Raw genomic sequence first — 16,870 nt, forward strand, 5'->3', positions numbered from 1 at the left:
TTTAAGTATGATTTTTTCTTAGCGGGAATGAGAAGCTAACATGCTTTAACCCACTTTACTCAAGACAATAATTGCTGCACAGGGCTATTACACTGATACTATGAGGAATAACTAGACCATAAATTACAGTAATTTACAGCAGGCGCACTAATAGCTCCTGCAGGAATAGGAACTGCTACTTTTCATTAAGGAAACTGTTAAACTAAATGATAAAAAATACCAAATTGATTTTAAAAAGATCCCTGAATTAAAACAGAATGCAATTAAAATCACTATTTGTTTATGTATGATATGAGATAAAATAATGAGATAATGTAATTCAATAAAAGACTGTATCATTTAAAGTAGATGAATGAACACTTCACTGATACAGTCCTAACTAAACCTGTGTGAAAACATTTATTGCAAAAAGACTGGACTGCACTGGATTCTATTGTGTAGATATTCTTGTTTGATTGTTTTCAAGTTATTAGAACATTATACAAACTGTTATCCTCAGCAAGGTGTCAATTAAGCAAGTAGTAATAAGTGAGTAAAAATAAGATTATCCCTGATATATTGGTAAGAATGTTCTGAATATTTGAGATCATGTACAGAGAACACTGACAGTCAGTCTGTGAAACTCAGCCCTTTATTCAAAAGCATTTTGAGTGATGGGTTTATCCATTTAACATATGTGGTCCTTGAATTTTGCTTGACTCTCATACAGTGTGCCTTCTGTCAGAAGCAGATTGACAGAATCTGTTCATGCCAGGATTAAGTTTCTAGTTTCTAAAGTTATTTGGTGTTATTCTAAGTTTGACTTTGGCCGACTATTCAAGTCCCTTGGTTTGAATCAAATTAATTCCTGGGAGGCAATCTCTGGAATCTCTGCAGGTACACTTAGAGCAGGGGCCCCATGGGAGCCACGCGAGCCCTATACGGTTTCTTATGTTGTGTGTGTGTGTGTGTGTGTGTGTGTGTGTGTGTGTGTGTGTGTGTGTGTGTGTGTGTGTGTGTGTTTGGATGGAGTCAGGGTGTCAGTGTTATATACCAAGGTCTGAAGAGAGCATGTTCTGCCAGTGAAGCTACTTTTAATAATGCTGTGTGTGCAGCACCTAAAGGGCTAAGCAGCGGTAACTCTTCTGTGAGAGAACTGCCCAAAGGTAATAAATGCAAATTAATTGTGAGGTATGCCTCTTAGGCAAATAAAAATCATTGGTCACAGAGTCTGAATTAGTGTTGACTCTCAGGCAGAAGCAAAGAACAGACTCTGTACACATATAGGAGTGCAGGTACATTTTCTTTCACTTCAAAGTCCTGATACAGTGTTATTTTGCCAGTGACAGCAGGCTGAATATTTAACTACGTTTAGGAAATATTTATCCAATAAGCAGATTCTACAGTGTGAATACAACCACATTTTTTTTTCCAGCTCATTCCACAAATGTGGAGTTAGGTAAGAACAACTCCCTCCCCCTCTTAGTGAGGTATCAGCATTAGGCATTAGCATTATGTTTTAATTACAACTCAGACTGATTCTGACATACAGAAACAAGCTTCTCCTCTTTGCTCCTGCGAAATTAAAGAGAATCTGCTAATTTTCCATCTGAAGGGCCCCCCAAAACTGATTGATGTAGACAGGCCATAGAGAGCACCATCAGTCTCTAGTGCTTTGTGTATTTGCGCGTGTGTCTATGTGCGGGAGTGTTCACCTGTCAGTCTAAGGCTTGGTGAGTTGTTGGTAATTGTTGGACCGTGGCGACCTGCTGAACCCCTGTAACGGAGCCCTGAGAGCCACTGTAAAGAGTCCCCCCCCACCCGTCCCCCCCTCTTCCCACAAAAAAAAAATAGGCTACACAAAACACACGCACACACGTATACACGCGTACACACAATTACACACAGACAGAACACAGCCCGCGCGCAGCCTCAGCGCGAGATGAAGAGGAGGAGGAGGAGGAGGAGGAGGAGGCGAACGTGCGCTGGAGGCGACACCTGTCAAGCCGTTACTAAACACAGTTTCTTTATTTTTAAAAGACTGGGGCGCCCTGAAGACTTTGGGGAATAAACCGAGTGGAAATAGAGATTAGTCGCACCTATCGCAGCTGCTTTAGCGCACAGGGAGAGAAATAGCCTTTTGAGAAGAGGATAAAAAAAAACAAAAAAAAAAACAGACAAGCCGCTCCTGGAGTTGAAGACGCGAAGTTGACGCAGGTTAGAAGGACGCTACAGACAGCGAGAACCGCGAGAGAAAATACGATGGAGAGAAATAGGCTACGTGACTTCAACCGAGGTTAGTCTCTCTCCCACTCTCTCTCTCTCTCCCTCATTCACACACACACATACACACACACACACACACACACACACACACACACACAAACACACAAACACACGCGCACACACTACAAGCACATTAACTCACAGTAGAGAGCCCAGAGTGAAACAACAGGGTGGGAGATAACTATTGCACATCGCGGAGCTCTGGCGCGGGCAGACCGAGCATCCTACCCGGTCCCCCCCCTACGTCCCTCCGCGGTGCCTTAGCCGTCACAGGCTGCTCACCGGGACTTAGCGCATCCCACTACGTTATCTGTCAAGTTTAGAGGATTTGACAAGGATGCCTTGAGGAAAAGCGCGCTGGGGGGAGAGAGAGAGAGAAAATGGAAAACCAAGGTATGATGCTCTCGGTTTATGCATTTTTAAGAGGAGACGGTTCATGGACGTTAGGCTGAGGTACTGTCATGCTCTTATTTTGAAGGTTTTTAAAGCTGCTCGTGTTTAATAATGTGTGTGCTTGTTTATATAGCCTGTATGGATGTGTGTTAATGTGTGCATCTACGTGCTGGACCAGAAAAAGAAAAAAGTGAGAGATTTAAACAGCAGGGCTTCAGAGAGTTGCAGGCAGAGGGAGATTAAAGTGAGAGATTATACTTTGTAAAGAGACTGAATTCCCTCTTGCATGATTTCTCTCATCTCTCCTATCGCTCTTTCTGCTCCCTCCCTGCATCCCTCACGAGAGCAGCAGTGTGTTTTTCATGTGTGTATAATTGCATGTGGCCCTTTTGTACTTCTGTGTGTTTGTTTGTGTGTTTGCGTTCGTCAGAAAGGCAGGCCCTGTCTCCCAGTAGGCATGCCCTTTTTACAAGACAACGTCTGCACCCACCTCTTCACACACACACACACACACACACACACACACACACATACACACGCACACACGCACACACACACACACACACACACACACACACACACACACACACACACACACACACACAGGGCCTACCAACAAGACTACAAAAACACAAACAAAATTGCGTCATACAACTCATTTGAGCAGAGCTGCCTAAGACCTCTTGCTGGATGTAAACACACACACACACACACACACACACACACACACACGCACACGCACACACACACGCACGCACAAAAACATACAGTCACAGCCACATAGTTATATATCCACGAGCACAGGATTAGCAGTCATACGGGGCCATATTGAGACAGCAGATTACAATGAGATTCTCAGGGCTAAAGCAGTACAGAACATAGGATTAAAGAAGAAAAGCAGAGATAGATAGATGGATGGAGTGATGGATGGGTGGGAAACAAGTGAGGAGAGTGAGGGGCAAACAGAAGAGGGACTTGAGAGAAAAAGAGAGAGAGAGTAGCATAGAACATCAGGTTAAAGTGTAATGTCCTAGAGAGAGAGAAAAAGACAGAAAGAGAAAGGCAGAGAGAGAGAGAGAGAATACAGGGCAAGTCATGCAGTTGGAGGGAACGGCACATTGGCAGAATGTGGAGAGAATAAAGAAAAGGAGAAGGCTGCAGACACTGTTTCTCTATCGCCTCCCTTTTGATCTCCTCTTATTCACCCATCCAACAGCAGGAGAGAAGCACTGCTTATATAACTCTGCATTTGAAACACATTAAACCCATGGAAGGAATTGATGGAGAAAAACAAAAAATTAGAGGCATTTCACAGATTGCTAAATAACCAAAACAGAATTAGATAATGAAATGTGTTCACAGAGGCATTTGCATTGTCGCCTCTGTTACAGAATTGCCGTTACTTCATTTCCTGAAAACAGTAACAGGTGTCATTTATTACAAGGGCCTTGCTTAACCCTGAAAACATGTTAAAAACCCTTTCCTGACCGAGCCTCTGTTGGGTTTTAAACACCACATGTGTAAAGAGCAGTTAGAGTCAATGTATTCAGCACATGTCAGATCTGAACATCTCTGCAGACCAGAGGTGTGTGGCCCTTAATTGAACTCAGAGTAATAAGCAGAATAATTTCTGAAGCAGCTTTCGGTCTTTATGTTTAAATATTGCTGAGCAGTGTGATCAGGTTGCTGCTGCCAATATGAGGTCACTATCAGACTAATGAAAGGTCTTATTGAGAATAACCATAGAATTACAATATGATCCCGAATGCCTGCCTTTTAAAAACAACACGAGTATTAGCTCATCAATAGAGAGTAATCCTTTTAAGCAATAGCTCGAATTTTAATATGCGATAAAAGGACTGGACTAATACTTGATATAGACTTTGTGATGCTGTTAAAGAGAACATGATTTGCATGAGTTAAAACCTTTAATTTTACAACTTGTATGATGCCAGACATCCTTTTGATGGTTAAACCTTTTGGGCCACACAAACTGGAGACTTTGGGTGGGAAAAAATTGATTCACTAAAGTAAAATTAGTAAAAAAAATTCTGGGATCAATAATTATGATGTTTTGTTTCTGCCTTGTTTTCTTAAAGCCAAGAGTCTTCCCGGTTATTAATAAAGCTACAACTCTGTGTCACTCCCCATTAGTCTCTCTGAATGAACCAGCTAATACATTAAGAAACATTTATTAAAGAGGAAATGAGCCATTTGTTGTTTCATCCTAACCTAAAGAAAAAAAAAACCCATGATGAGTTGTTGTCATAAGTGTATGTGTTAAGTTTCAAATGTCTCACCTCCTGGAGTAAGATAGCTAATTAGCTTCTGAGCTTAATGACGGGGAGAACTGGTATAAGTGGGCTAGCAGGGCTAAGCATTCACTTTCTCATACAATAAGGATGAGAGATTCATTCTTAAAATATTTCACAACAAAAGGTTTTAAATTTTGGTGGAACCTAGAGTAGTAACCAAACCTAAGAGTTGCAAGAAAAATGCACAATATCTCTAAATGGGCTTTTTTTTTTTTTTTTTACAGCCCCAAGCACTGTGGCATCCTCATCCATTCACTTCTGCAGTAACAGTTGTCATGACATGCCCACTCGATTTGCTGATCATTTATGATAAATTCATTCAGCCCACAGGTCACAAACCTTTGACCAATGTCACAACTGTATTGTTACAGGCTGTGGAGATGATAAGACATCCTTGTCCATCTGTAAGAAATGATACCACCCCCCCCCCAGGTTAAAAAAAAACAAGTGCCTGTAAAATGATCATTACAGAGAAAGTAAAATTGTGGGAAAAGATTGATGAGAAAAAAATAGATGAGAAAAAGCAAAGACGGACTAACTGAGGTAATGTGCATTGTTTTTGGAAATACTTCTAATGATCATCTACTCTCTCCTTTTGTATGATATGACTCTTAACTTTAACAAGGAAAAGAAAACCCCAAAAATCAAAACTATCTCAATATTTCAGAATCAAGCAAAACTAATTAAATCTGCATCCAAGATTCTTGGTTAAATTAAAATAGCACAAAAGTATATCGTCCCAGGAAAAATATCCGACTCTGTTGCTTCTAAAATCCTCATTTGCTAAAAGTTACAGGCCTGATATCCAAAACAATTAGCTAAAAGACATGTAAATGCTCTATAGAGCTGAGATGAAAGACTGTTGTGGAATGATCTTCTTTTGACTGGTCACTAAAACACTTGCATCACAATTAGTCATTTGGTACATCGTACATTTAGCGAGACATTTCTTCAACCTGTAGCTCAAGTTGATAAACTAAAGAGGAAAAGTCTCCCATACCTTCAAGAAAGCCTTCAGTATGACCTGAGGCTCAGGGGTTAAAAATATACCCCCAGTATTCTTTAGTGAGGGGATGTTTCCCTGGTGGTGGTTTGTGCTGCTTAACAGCGAGTGATTGCGTGTAGCGGTGAGCATCGTTCAAGGCTGTAGGTCAGTGCCCTGCGGCAGAACAGCAGGTGTCAGGAGGAAGATATGACCCTGTGTGCTTCATGTATCTGAGCAGAATGTCTGCAGTCCTTAGGCTATTTGACCTTAAAAATATGTCTACCTGAATAACTCTTGATTCTGTTCAATTTATTAATTCATTATTCAAAAATATCTTACCTCAATGGACTCCATAAACCTAAAGCCTATCATTGTTAAAAACGTAGGCGACGCTTAAAAAATCTCTTCCAAAGTGTGTCCTCAGCTTTGTTTTCATGCCTACAGTCAGGGCATTCAGCATTAATGTTTCACTGGAAAAAATAAATTATTCAACAGTACGAAACCAGGACTTGACTGATACTAAGCATATCGATGCTTGTCGACTTTAGCAGGCTGTTAACATTTCCTTTAATTAATGATTCAATATTGAAATTGGTAACCATCCAAATCAATATACTACTGTAACAAATGGATGGTGTCCATGCAGTCCTTCACTGGCTTTAGGCCATTTCTCTACAGTTTTTTTTTTTTTCCAAGAAATCATGTGCTTGGTGTGGAAGGTAAACAGTTAAATCCACTGACCAGTCAGATGTATTGAACCACATCAGATTAGGTTTTATTGATCAGCAAGAGAGGAAATTGTCTTGTCATCCTAATGGTCTTGGCATTCATCAGAAAACAAATGGAGAGTATATACTGTAGTATACAGAAGCCAATAAGTGACACACAAATATTTTTATTAAGTATTTGTGAGGTGTTTGGGAAGATAGTCTGTGGTTTAAAAAGAAACTGTCATTCCATTTGTGGTCGAAAACCCCCACAAGAATAGGGGTAGGAGTACTTCTTATTTACAATATATGGGTCACCAAATATAGATGCGTATTATTGTTCCCAGCACCACACCCGATTTAAGCCTGTGTGTGGGAAACACTGCTCTTGTAGTCAGATTTAGAGTCTAACACACCAACAAACCAATTACATAAACCCAGTCCTGAACAGTTTGATAGAGGCAAGACAGTACCTGGATGGCTAAAGACCACGGTACATTTCTTATCCATAATAAGTAATAAAGAAACACAAAGCTTGTCTAGATGTTAACAATCAAACTGACAATGATTGAATCTTAAGTGGGTGAAGAACTCCGATCTCCCAAAAATGTAATTAAAAAACATAAGGAATAATCCTAAAAGCATAACAGGGAGGATGGCTTCATGGTATAGACCCCATTTACATCTGGAATCTAAATATGATCTGTTTCCAGATGACATTCAATCCATTGATCTATTACCCCTGGTGTAAACTGATTCCGATTACATTTTGACTGGAGAAGACCAGCTGTCTTTTTGTCACTTGTTGTAGCTTTCCTGAGCTGATTAACCAACCTTTCAACCTGCTCAGCGACCTTTCACTGTTAAATACTTATGATGGGTATTTTTAAACAATACATTAAATGACCGCTTGACTATGAAAGGGTTATGTGTGAGGTGAGAACAATTGTTTGTAACAGTACATTTACTTTACAAAGTGAAAAATTAAACCATAACATATTTAGATAGCCTAAATTGATGTTAGAAACAGATATGATTCGGGGGGAACAGTGAGGGTAAATTCATTCTGATCCAGAGCATTTAATGCGACCCTTACATAAGTCAGGGCCTCAGTTGGGCAGCCCATGTGAAAACAGTTTAACACTGCCTGTTAAACTGGCTTGCTTGCAAGTACGTCATGTTACTTCATGCATACAGCCATTGCAGGAATATCTGTCGATAGGACAGGGCCCTTACTTACACTGAGGTAAAAGAAACAGAAGTTCTCAAGGATATAAGGCCATCTTTCCTTCAATGATCTAAGACAGCGCAGCACAACACCCTCTCTCTAATTAAAAGTCAATGTAGCTCGTCCATTGACGATGTCTCTCTCCCAACAAAAAATAGTCCACTCACATCGTCAGAAAGTTACAAAATTACAGTGTTGTAAAAAAAATAGATAAACAGGTCTACACCATCTGCACATTACAGTGCAAGTGTTTAGACCAAAAAGTATAAAAGACGCTAGGCAGAAATAAAGTAAGTAAGTAAACACAAATTAGCTCCATAAGTGGAGTATTGTGTGCCTTCTTAATGGAAGGGTGGGAAGTCGCCCTTCCAAACAAATGGTAGGGGAAACACTGCATTATCATAACTAACTAACCCTTACACAAAGACATAAGATGAATCGCTGTGGAGATTTTCAGCGATGAAGTGAAATCCATTTTCGCTTTATGTTTTCGTTTAGGAAGGCAAATAAACCTCGGAGATTAACAAAGAACATAAGAAGACAAACCCGTGTATTTAGACATCACATTTAAAATGTATTCTATGTAGGCTCAGTTATTGCATTAGTTTATGCCTTATGCAATCTATTGTAGGAGGCAGAATGGCTTTGAGACAAACTGTGCTTTTATATAATTGAGGTTATGCCGTGTTTTGGCTGAGACTGTCCTGAAAAGACATAATAAATAGGATCCCCAGAAAAACCTGGAACAGATATATCCCACAGCAGATGCCAGATAAGAACATTAGAGAGATGCATTACACAAGGGAAGGGTTTAACAATTTAGGAAGCTTTCTGACACAGACACACACACCTACACACACACACACACACACACACACACACACACACACACACACACACACACACACACACACACACACACACACACACACACACACACACACACACACACACACACACACACACACACACAAAATAAGCTAGCATTAGGCTGTGTTATATTGCATTATGGCTTTGAGTCTGAGCGAGTGTGCGTGTGTGTGTGTGCGTGTGTGTGGTGTGTGTGGTGTGTGTGTGTGTGTGTGTGTGTGTGTGTGTGTGTGTTTTAGTCCATTTGATGGAGCAGAGGTAGAGTGTGGGAGACACAGGCAGGTCAGAGAGAGTGGGAGTCACACAGAGAGGAGTTTCAGAGATGAGCTTTTGTTTGAGCAGTATGGATGACTTCAGAGTGCCTGCTCTGTTTCTTTACAGCAGCTACAACACCTCCAGAAATACAGACGCCTTTGATTAAATAGTGCAGGTCAAAATGAGTTGAATAACTTTACAAAATAACTGTGTTTGATTAGGTCGATGTTGAGATTATTGGTATTTGAGCCATAACTGTCTGGAGAGATTACAGTTATTGCTTTTAGAAAAACAACAGATACAGTTCACACTAAACCTCCCACTTATTACAAATACACAAACGGCCTTCTTTCAAGCTGTAATACCACATATTAATGATAGCTAACGACAAACTATCTGACAGTATTAACGACAGCTTATATTTCTTGACACATTGTAATTATCGTGGAATGTATGCCAAAAATAAATACAGAAAGAAAAAGTTTGTAAAGCAAATAAAAAGAGGGGAAAGGAAAGACTAAAGCTGTGATCATCTGGCTGAGGACTTCATTTGATGCAGACATAGACATAGAGTGGTTTCCTTTTGATCCTTGTTGGATCAAAGAAAGAGAGAGCTAATGGAGAGGGGCAGCTTTTAAAGTATTGATGTATAAATCAAGTACCTATGGCCCAGGGTTACTGATTCTTTTAGGAATACAGAGCAGTTCAACTTGTCATTTCTGAACCTGTTCTTTTATTTTTTATGTTTTTTTTTTTTTTTTTCTTCCTGGTGTATTTGCTTTTAACCTTTTCAGAAAGGATGAGCAAATATTTCTCAAGATTTTACATTTCAGTTAAAGGGCCGCATGGTGGTGCAGTGGTTTTCTAACAGGTTTCTGGTTCGAATCCCCGTATGTCAGCCCTGTGATTGACTGGCAAACAGCTGGGATCAGCTCCAGCCTCTAGTGACCCGAACGGGGAAAGCGGTATAGATAATGGATGGATACAGTTAAAGATATTTACTGAGGATTTGTGAAAGACTGTATTTAAAATAAAATAAAAGTAGAATAAATGTAATGTTTAATGTTTAATGGAAGCAGCCGGCACCAAGCTCATTGTCTACACTTTCCGATTTTGTGTCAGTTGCACTGCAGTTCACATCCATTGCAGCACTCTGAGTGTTGCCTGCAGCCAACATTAATGTTGCAGTGACATGCGGTGCATAAAATTCATTTGGAACTTTTATTTTTAAGAAGCTCAATTTTAGATTTTGGTGCTTTGCATCAACAGAGTTGTCCTGACCTGCTTTTAAAGGTGGGTGTCCAATATTACTGTGCCTATTTTAAAGCTTCTATGCAGGCTAGTTTCTATTTTCAGCTTACAGTATGTTTCTTTGTACTGCTCCACAGCACTTTTTTTCCTTTCACATTTCAGTCTGCTAGATGTTGGAGGGAATTGACATCAGCTGTCTTGTTTTTGTAGTTCCCTGCACATCTGTGCTCAAATGTCTTTACAGTAACTTAACCACTTTGCAGAGGAAAGTGACAAATAAAAAATCAATCAACTTCATAAACCTCATACACTCACACCATGTTTAGACCAAACTCCACAGCAACTGTACTCCCATCTAATACCTGCACGGGAATCAAAAGTTGGACCCACAACAAATGTCTCGGGAGATTAATTTTTTAAATTACTACCAACTAACATGGCAACAGAGAGGAAAATCACATTAAGCATGCTATTCATGAAAATAAAATGATGAAACAAACATGTATGTAAGTGATTCACCAAGCTATGTTAGGTGTGAGATAAGATGTTGCTTGACTTTATGGGTGACTGGCATGTTTATGGGTACCTGATCTGATGACTTCTGATGGAGCCTTCAGGAATGCAGGGATCATGCTTGTGGATTAGCTTTGATAATTACTTTACGGCCTTTTTCTGCAGTGCGCTCATTGTCTTCTTCTAATGAGGAACAAAGGTAAATACAGCTAAATACAGAGCGACTGCTGACTCACAGACTGGCAGGAGTTGGTTAACTCACTTTCTTCAGAAGCTGCACATTTCACTTCACCATTTTAAAACAAGTTTAGCTCCCGTGAAGTCTTTTTTAGCCTCCAGAGATGATAATGAAATAGAGAGTGACGGGAAACAACAGAGAAAGGGAGAGATAAAGTGTTGGCGTGTGAGCTTGTCAGCTGGACGCCGACCTCCAGTGCTACGCCTGAGCCTGCCACCAGGAGGCCACGCGTTCTTCACTGCTTATTGGATTTAAAATGACTTGTTTCATCTGTCATCACAACGCAAACACACACACGCACGCACGCACACACACCCACACGCACACACACCCACACGCACACACACACACACACACTCTCTCTCTCTCTCTCTAAACACAAAAAGCTTCCAGGGATTCTGCTCCAAAGGCACAAGTGCCAAGTTCAACCTAGCGAGAGTTATTGTGACCTATCTCGAGTGCCGTTTGGTGGACTGTTAGGTGGGTGGATGTGTTTTTTAGTGTGTGTATTAGTGTGTTTGAGGGTGGCCGACCCGTAAATTGCCTGTCTGTAGATACTTCCTGTGCGTACCTCTTCTGAGCCCATAGACGGAGAGAGCGTGTGAATGCTTTGAGCTGGAAAAACCCTCAATCATATTTAATGGGATTATTTATCCACATACTGTCATGAGACGACTCGTATGCATGCTGGGGTGTGTGTGTTGAAATGTGTGTTTTGCTGAGAGATGGGGTATATCAGAATATCTTTTGGCACGTAACATTGCAGGCAGATGGGTGTGTAGGTTTTTTTTTATGCAGATACATTTAATGCATTCCTCCTGTTGTGCAGATAGAGAACAGTGTTAGACGGAAAATAGCAGGCCAAAGTTAAAGCTGTTTATGTTCCACTCAGACATTTGCCAGGTCACATTGTTCGCTCTTGTCTCACCGCGACTACTCAATATGTCTTTGTAAATATTATATCTTTATCGCAGATGGCTAGGCAGAGAAATCCTTCCAGCAGAGCGTGGGAGGATTTTTACTCACAGCTTCAGGGGTGTCAGTCGGTAAGGCCTGCAATGAAACCTACCTCACCCTGTCTTAAAGAGCTGCCAACCCAGCTAAAAGCTTTTATCTGTGAGGGTTTCCCTGAAAACGCACTGTCCTGTGCTCTAATGCTGCAGCAGAAGGCTTTTACTGTCAGATTCACACGCCAAGAAAACAGGTTTTATGTCTTAAACTGGTCAACTTCTTATTAAAGCCGTGAATTTTCACCGGTAAAATATGACCACTCATCATTAAACAGGCATGTTTGTTTAACCTTAATTGGAGGCGCGGCGAGTGGGTGAAGAAGCCCGACTCGCAGTGCGGTGTGAATATTGTCAGCACCCAAAGCCGAAGCCCTCAGACAGCCTCCAGAGAGATGATACACTTTATTTACTACTTATGCATGGAAATCTGCATGCTGTCTCTGTAGCCCACAGTGTGAGGTCTGACTGCTTTAATTATTAGCTGCTGTGTTATAATGAAGCCAGCAGCATTTTTTATTATTCGTAACATATTTATGCAAAACACCGTCACTCTGGGTGTGAGTGTTTGTCTCTCCCTGGGTGTGTGTCCACTCATCTCTGCCTCCCTCACCCCTTGTATCTTCTTTTCTCACGACTTCCCATCTCTCCCTCTAACCTCAACTGCTGTCCTGCCTTTACACCTCCTCTCCGACGATCTTTTATCAGTGCTCTTCCAACCCTCCTCCTCCTCCTCCTCTTCTTCTCCTCTCTCAAAGTCCTGTTTGCTCCCTCCTCTGCTCTTCATTCCTCTCTTTGGAATGTCGGCTTCCTCCAGGGCAAAAAAAAACTCTACAGCTCACTTTGTCTCCCTGTCCGCCTCCATCTATGCTCCCCTCCTTCCATCCGTCTTCTTTATCCTCACTCTTTCGCTCCTTTTCACAATACAATAGGGTTCCAGGACCCATCCATTGAAAATTCCCATTTGCACTGCTTGCCTCTCAGGGGCTTGCTCTCATCTTATCACCGTTGGAGTTTTGTCCCGGCTACACTGCTCAGAAGAAGCAGGGGGAGGTGATGAGCGAGAAGGAAACTAAACGCAGAGAGGAGTATTGTAAAAGGCAAACAAACAGCGGGGAGATATTTCATGTAAAATGTCTTTGATTTGCTGGCTTTGACAATAATCGCTCCAACACTAGAAGTGAACTGAGATTAACTGAACCTATGTATGTAAGGAAAATATTTGCAAAATACTACCAGAAAAATAACCTATATAGAAACTAGAAAGAAAATTGTAGCAGGAAGAAAAAAAGATTCAAGTCAAACAGAAGAGCAGATCAGCTTCCAAATCCACATTCAACATATCTAACGGAAAGAGCTGCCATGGATAAATCTTATTTGAGTGTGACAATACTTTTTTTTACTTCACGGGGGTTGTGATTGATCTTGGACAAAAAGTTGAGCAGACATTCAGTTGCATAAATATAATGCGTTGACATAAACAAACTTAATGTTCATCCCACTAACCTGAATCTTTTTGTTCTTTTGCAATCGTAATTAACTCAGCTTGTTAAGTTGTTTCATGCTTTTGTTATTTACTGCTAAAAAAAAAAAAATGAAATCAAACCCCAGATGGTACACTCATTTAGCCTAACATTACTTGAAATCTGTCGCAAAACAAACCCTGGCTTTATAAGTGTCTCCCCTCTGGGGTACGTCACATGCTGCTGCTTTGCTTTTTAACTGGGGGGGGAAATGGTTTCAATAGCGCCTATTGAAAGAGAGGGATTGAATATGATAGAGGATTTCAACAGAAGATATTGAATATCTATGCTTCATCTGTTTTTATTTTTATTTAAATAGATTTTCAGTCTTCAGCTACTTCAAATATTTCGCCCCTCCTTATTACGCTGAAATTGTATATCTTTGTCATGCTTCTGAATTTGCATTTGGTGCTTTTGTAAAAAACCTATTGAGCTGCATATGGTAACTTATGATCAAACTCCAGGTGCTGCCCAGGTTTCTTTATTGTTCTGGTTAGTGTTTGGATTGGGGTGAAGCTCAAAACGGTTTTCTACAACATGGATTAAAATGTTCTGAAATAAAGGTCCTCACCGTCCCCCGTCCCCCGAAGCATCCGACATGCTAATCTAATATTGTTTTCACACTCGCACAAAAATGACGAGCTGCACATGTGTGAACGCTAATGGATACATTTTTCACCACGACTTCGCCCTGACTTCTTCCTGTCAGTCCACCTTGTAAAATGACTGTGTGAAGTTATGGAGGGCGATTTGTAAACGCTGCATGAAAATTCCCCTGTGAGCAGGCGGGACGCGGTGATGATGTTTTTAGCACGCCACTGGTGTGTGTCTGCTGCGATCTTTGTGCACATTATGAAGATGAGTAAAATGATTTTCTGCTTGTCAGTATGTTATTTTTCACTTGTTTGTTTATAGTGCGAATACATCCAATCACACGTAGCACTGAGACAAAGGCTAAATATTTACATTGTAGTGTCTGACTCTATAACTTTGTCAGCCATTTTGGATTTCCGTAGCATATTTTCTGCATCATATCATGTCTTGTCTGGTTAAAGAAACAAAGCAACAAATAAAGAAAGGAAAAAATGATGAATAGCAAAGGAGATTATCAGAGATGGTCTAAAACAGAAAGATGGGGAAATGAAATAGAACCAGAGGAAAGGCTGGAGAAGAGGAAGAAAAGGTGTCAGAATAACACAGAATCTAAATGAGAGAAGAAGAAAAGTGAACAGGAAAAGAAGGCGTTGAAGCCGAATGAATGTCAGAAAACCTTCTAAATAATCTACAGACTACTTAACACCTTCAGCAGCCTGAAGTAGTCGACCTCCCGTCGAAGCAAATTCAGAGATAATTGACCTCAACACTGTGAGAGTGAGAGCAGAGAAATGGAGGGAGGCAGAGGGAGACAGGAGCAGAGACTGTGCCATGGTGTGAACCTCCATAGAGAGTAAGTGGGAGGTAGTGTTGTCACACTACATAAATGCTGTTGCTATCATTATCACTGGATACAAGAACAAAGGACACAGAGCTGCTGTGTTTGTGTGAGGAAGTCATAGCAAGTTCACGGGTCAAATGAGCAAGTAAGTGTGTTTCTAGAGCACATTAGAGGGATGTGACTGTGTAAGTATGGAGCAGATCTGGAGAACTAAGCATGTGCATTTATTTGGAACAGGGGTACATTTTTAGGGAACAGTTGCTAATAGAGGCTGGTGGAGGCGCATAAATTAGCTAGATCAGCATTGTAAAGTTTGTTGCTCGTGCTATTGTGGTAAGAGTTTACAGTATTGTTTTCTAGCACTGCTGATCATTCCTGCAGTCACATGAAGACATTTCAGAGGTTAGCTTAAAACAGCTACAACATTTCTCTTCTGATTATATTTTACACAGTAAAACCTCAAAAGTCTATAAGATCACTGCCACTTCTAAGCTACGGTACCTGCGTGAAAAATAAACACGGCATCCAAAGACATGTTCCATTTCTGATGGACTGAAACAGACCCGAGGTCGACTGCTGGAAAACTTTTTAGAGTGCTGCTGTTAGATTTTTTTGGAGATATTGTTTTTCTGCACTAAGTGGTTTCAATCAAGACGACTTGATAGTGGATTCTTTTTCCTATCAGATAATCAAGGACGGACGCCAGCTTTCATACTATACCCAGGAAGCAATTGCTGAACTTGGAGCAGAAATGGTTTCAAAATCATAAAAATGTCCAAAGATTAGGGAGCGTGGAAATATTTTATACTGTACACATTTTTTTAACAAATCCCACAAAAACTGCTAAACTAAAAATCTTCTTTCCACTGTGTTGTTGACCTTTACTTTCAACTAGATTCATTAAGCACGTCCACGTGTCTGAAGAATTTAACCCTGTATCGGCAATAGAGCTAATTGTCAGCCTTTGAAATCTGCAAAATAAATTAAATAGCCTGCAAGTGTCTACAATGGTATTTTTTACAATATCAGTTATTGAGTATCTTAAGCTCTTCATGCTGATCTCAATCTGTAAAATATACAGTAAAAGTTAGTCCGTTAAAACAGTTTTTTATTCATTAAAATACATTCCTAAAGAACAAAATCAGAAATGCCGTATGATCCAGCATGTACTCAAAATGTGCACACCTTTACACTTGATGACGTGTTTTCTTGAGGGAGACAAACATGGACACTGTTTTTGTTTTAGATGTTGAAACCACTTACACCGCCCCACTGCTGTGAAAAACAGACGCACCAACTGTGTATTCATCTGCTTCTGGAAATAGTCCCCAATTAATGCACCATTTCCTTCAGTTTTAATGACGCTTGCTAAAAACTACAACGTCGAGCTGCTGTAGGACATTGTTTGACCTTGTATAAACTTGAAACTATAATTGGAATGTCTTTTCAGCACTTTTCTCTTCAATTGGAATAATGTGGCACTGAGATGAGCGCAACATACATGTTGGAAAAGTAAGAAAGTAATAAATGATGGACAAACACAAGGTTGCTCTTTTATTTTCAATAAGTGAAATATAGAAGAAAAAGCCTTGTCCTTTTAAATGTTTCCCCCACTGACACTAATGGATGAGCACTCAGAGTAGAAATAAGCATCAAAAATAAAGCCAACCACCGGTGTGTGTAACAGCCTCCCTTCAGATCTCTCCTGCTTATCCCTGCTCTGTCCCCTCCCTCATCTCTCTCCTCCTCTGCCCCTCCCTCTCACGCTAAATGGAAGCTGTGTGTTGCTCTGTTAGAAAGCCAGTCACATCCCTCTTACTCTTCTTTTTAGCCCCTCTCAGAGCCTCTCCCTCTCTCCTTTTTTTTAATTTCCCACCTCTACCTT

General features: G+C 40.5%; 2 protein-coding genes across 6 annotated transcripts in view; one reads left to right on the forward strand and one right to left on the reverse strand.

Moving 5' to 3' along the window:
* Positions 1 to 16,870, reverse strand: part of macrod1 (mono-ADP ribosylhydrolase 1) — a 111,824-nt gene that overhangs the window by 58,359 nt on the left and 36,595 nt on the right. The gene's annotated exons all lie outside the window — the stretch shown is intronic.
* The window catches only part of flrt1b (fibronectin leucine rich transmembrane protein 1b), a 34,579-nt gene that overhangs the window by 4,043 nt on the left and 13,666 nt on the right, over positions 1 to 16,870 (forward strand). Inside the window, exon 1 of one of the 3 annotated variants that reach the window (XM_061048273.1) lies at positions 2,075 to 2,275. The exons of 1 other annotated variant lie outside the window; for it this stretch is intronic. The gene's annotated coding sequence lies outside the window, so the exon portion shown is untranslated. Of the gene's footprint in view, positions 1 to 2,074; positions 2,276 to 2,518; positions 2,659 to 16,870 lie in introns of those variants that run through there. One more of the 3 variants, XM_061048274.1, reaches the window with a different exon arrangement.

The sequence above is a fragment of the Labrus mixtus genome, chromosome 10, assembly GCF_963584025.1.
Source record: "Labrus mixtus chromosome 10, fLabMix1.1, whole genome shotgun sequence".
In the NCBI taxonomy this organism is placed as follows: domain Eukaryota; kingdom Metazoa; phylum Chordata; class Actinopteri; order Labriformes; family Labridae; genus Labrus; species Labrus mixtus.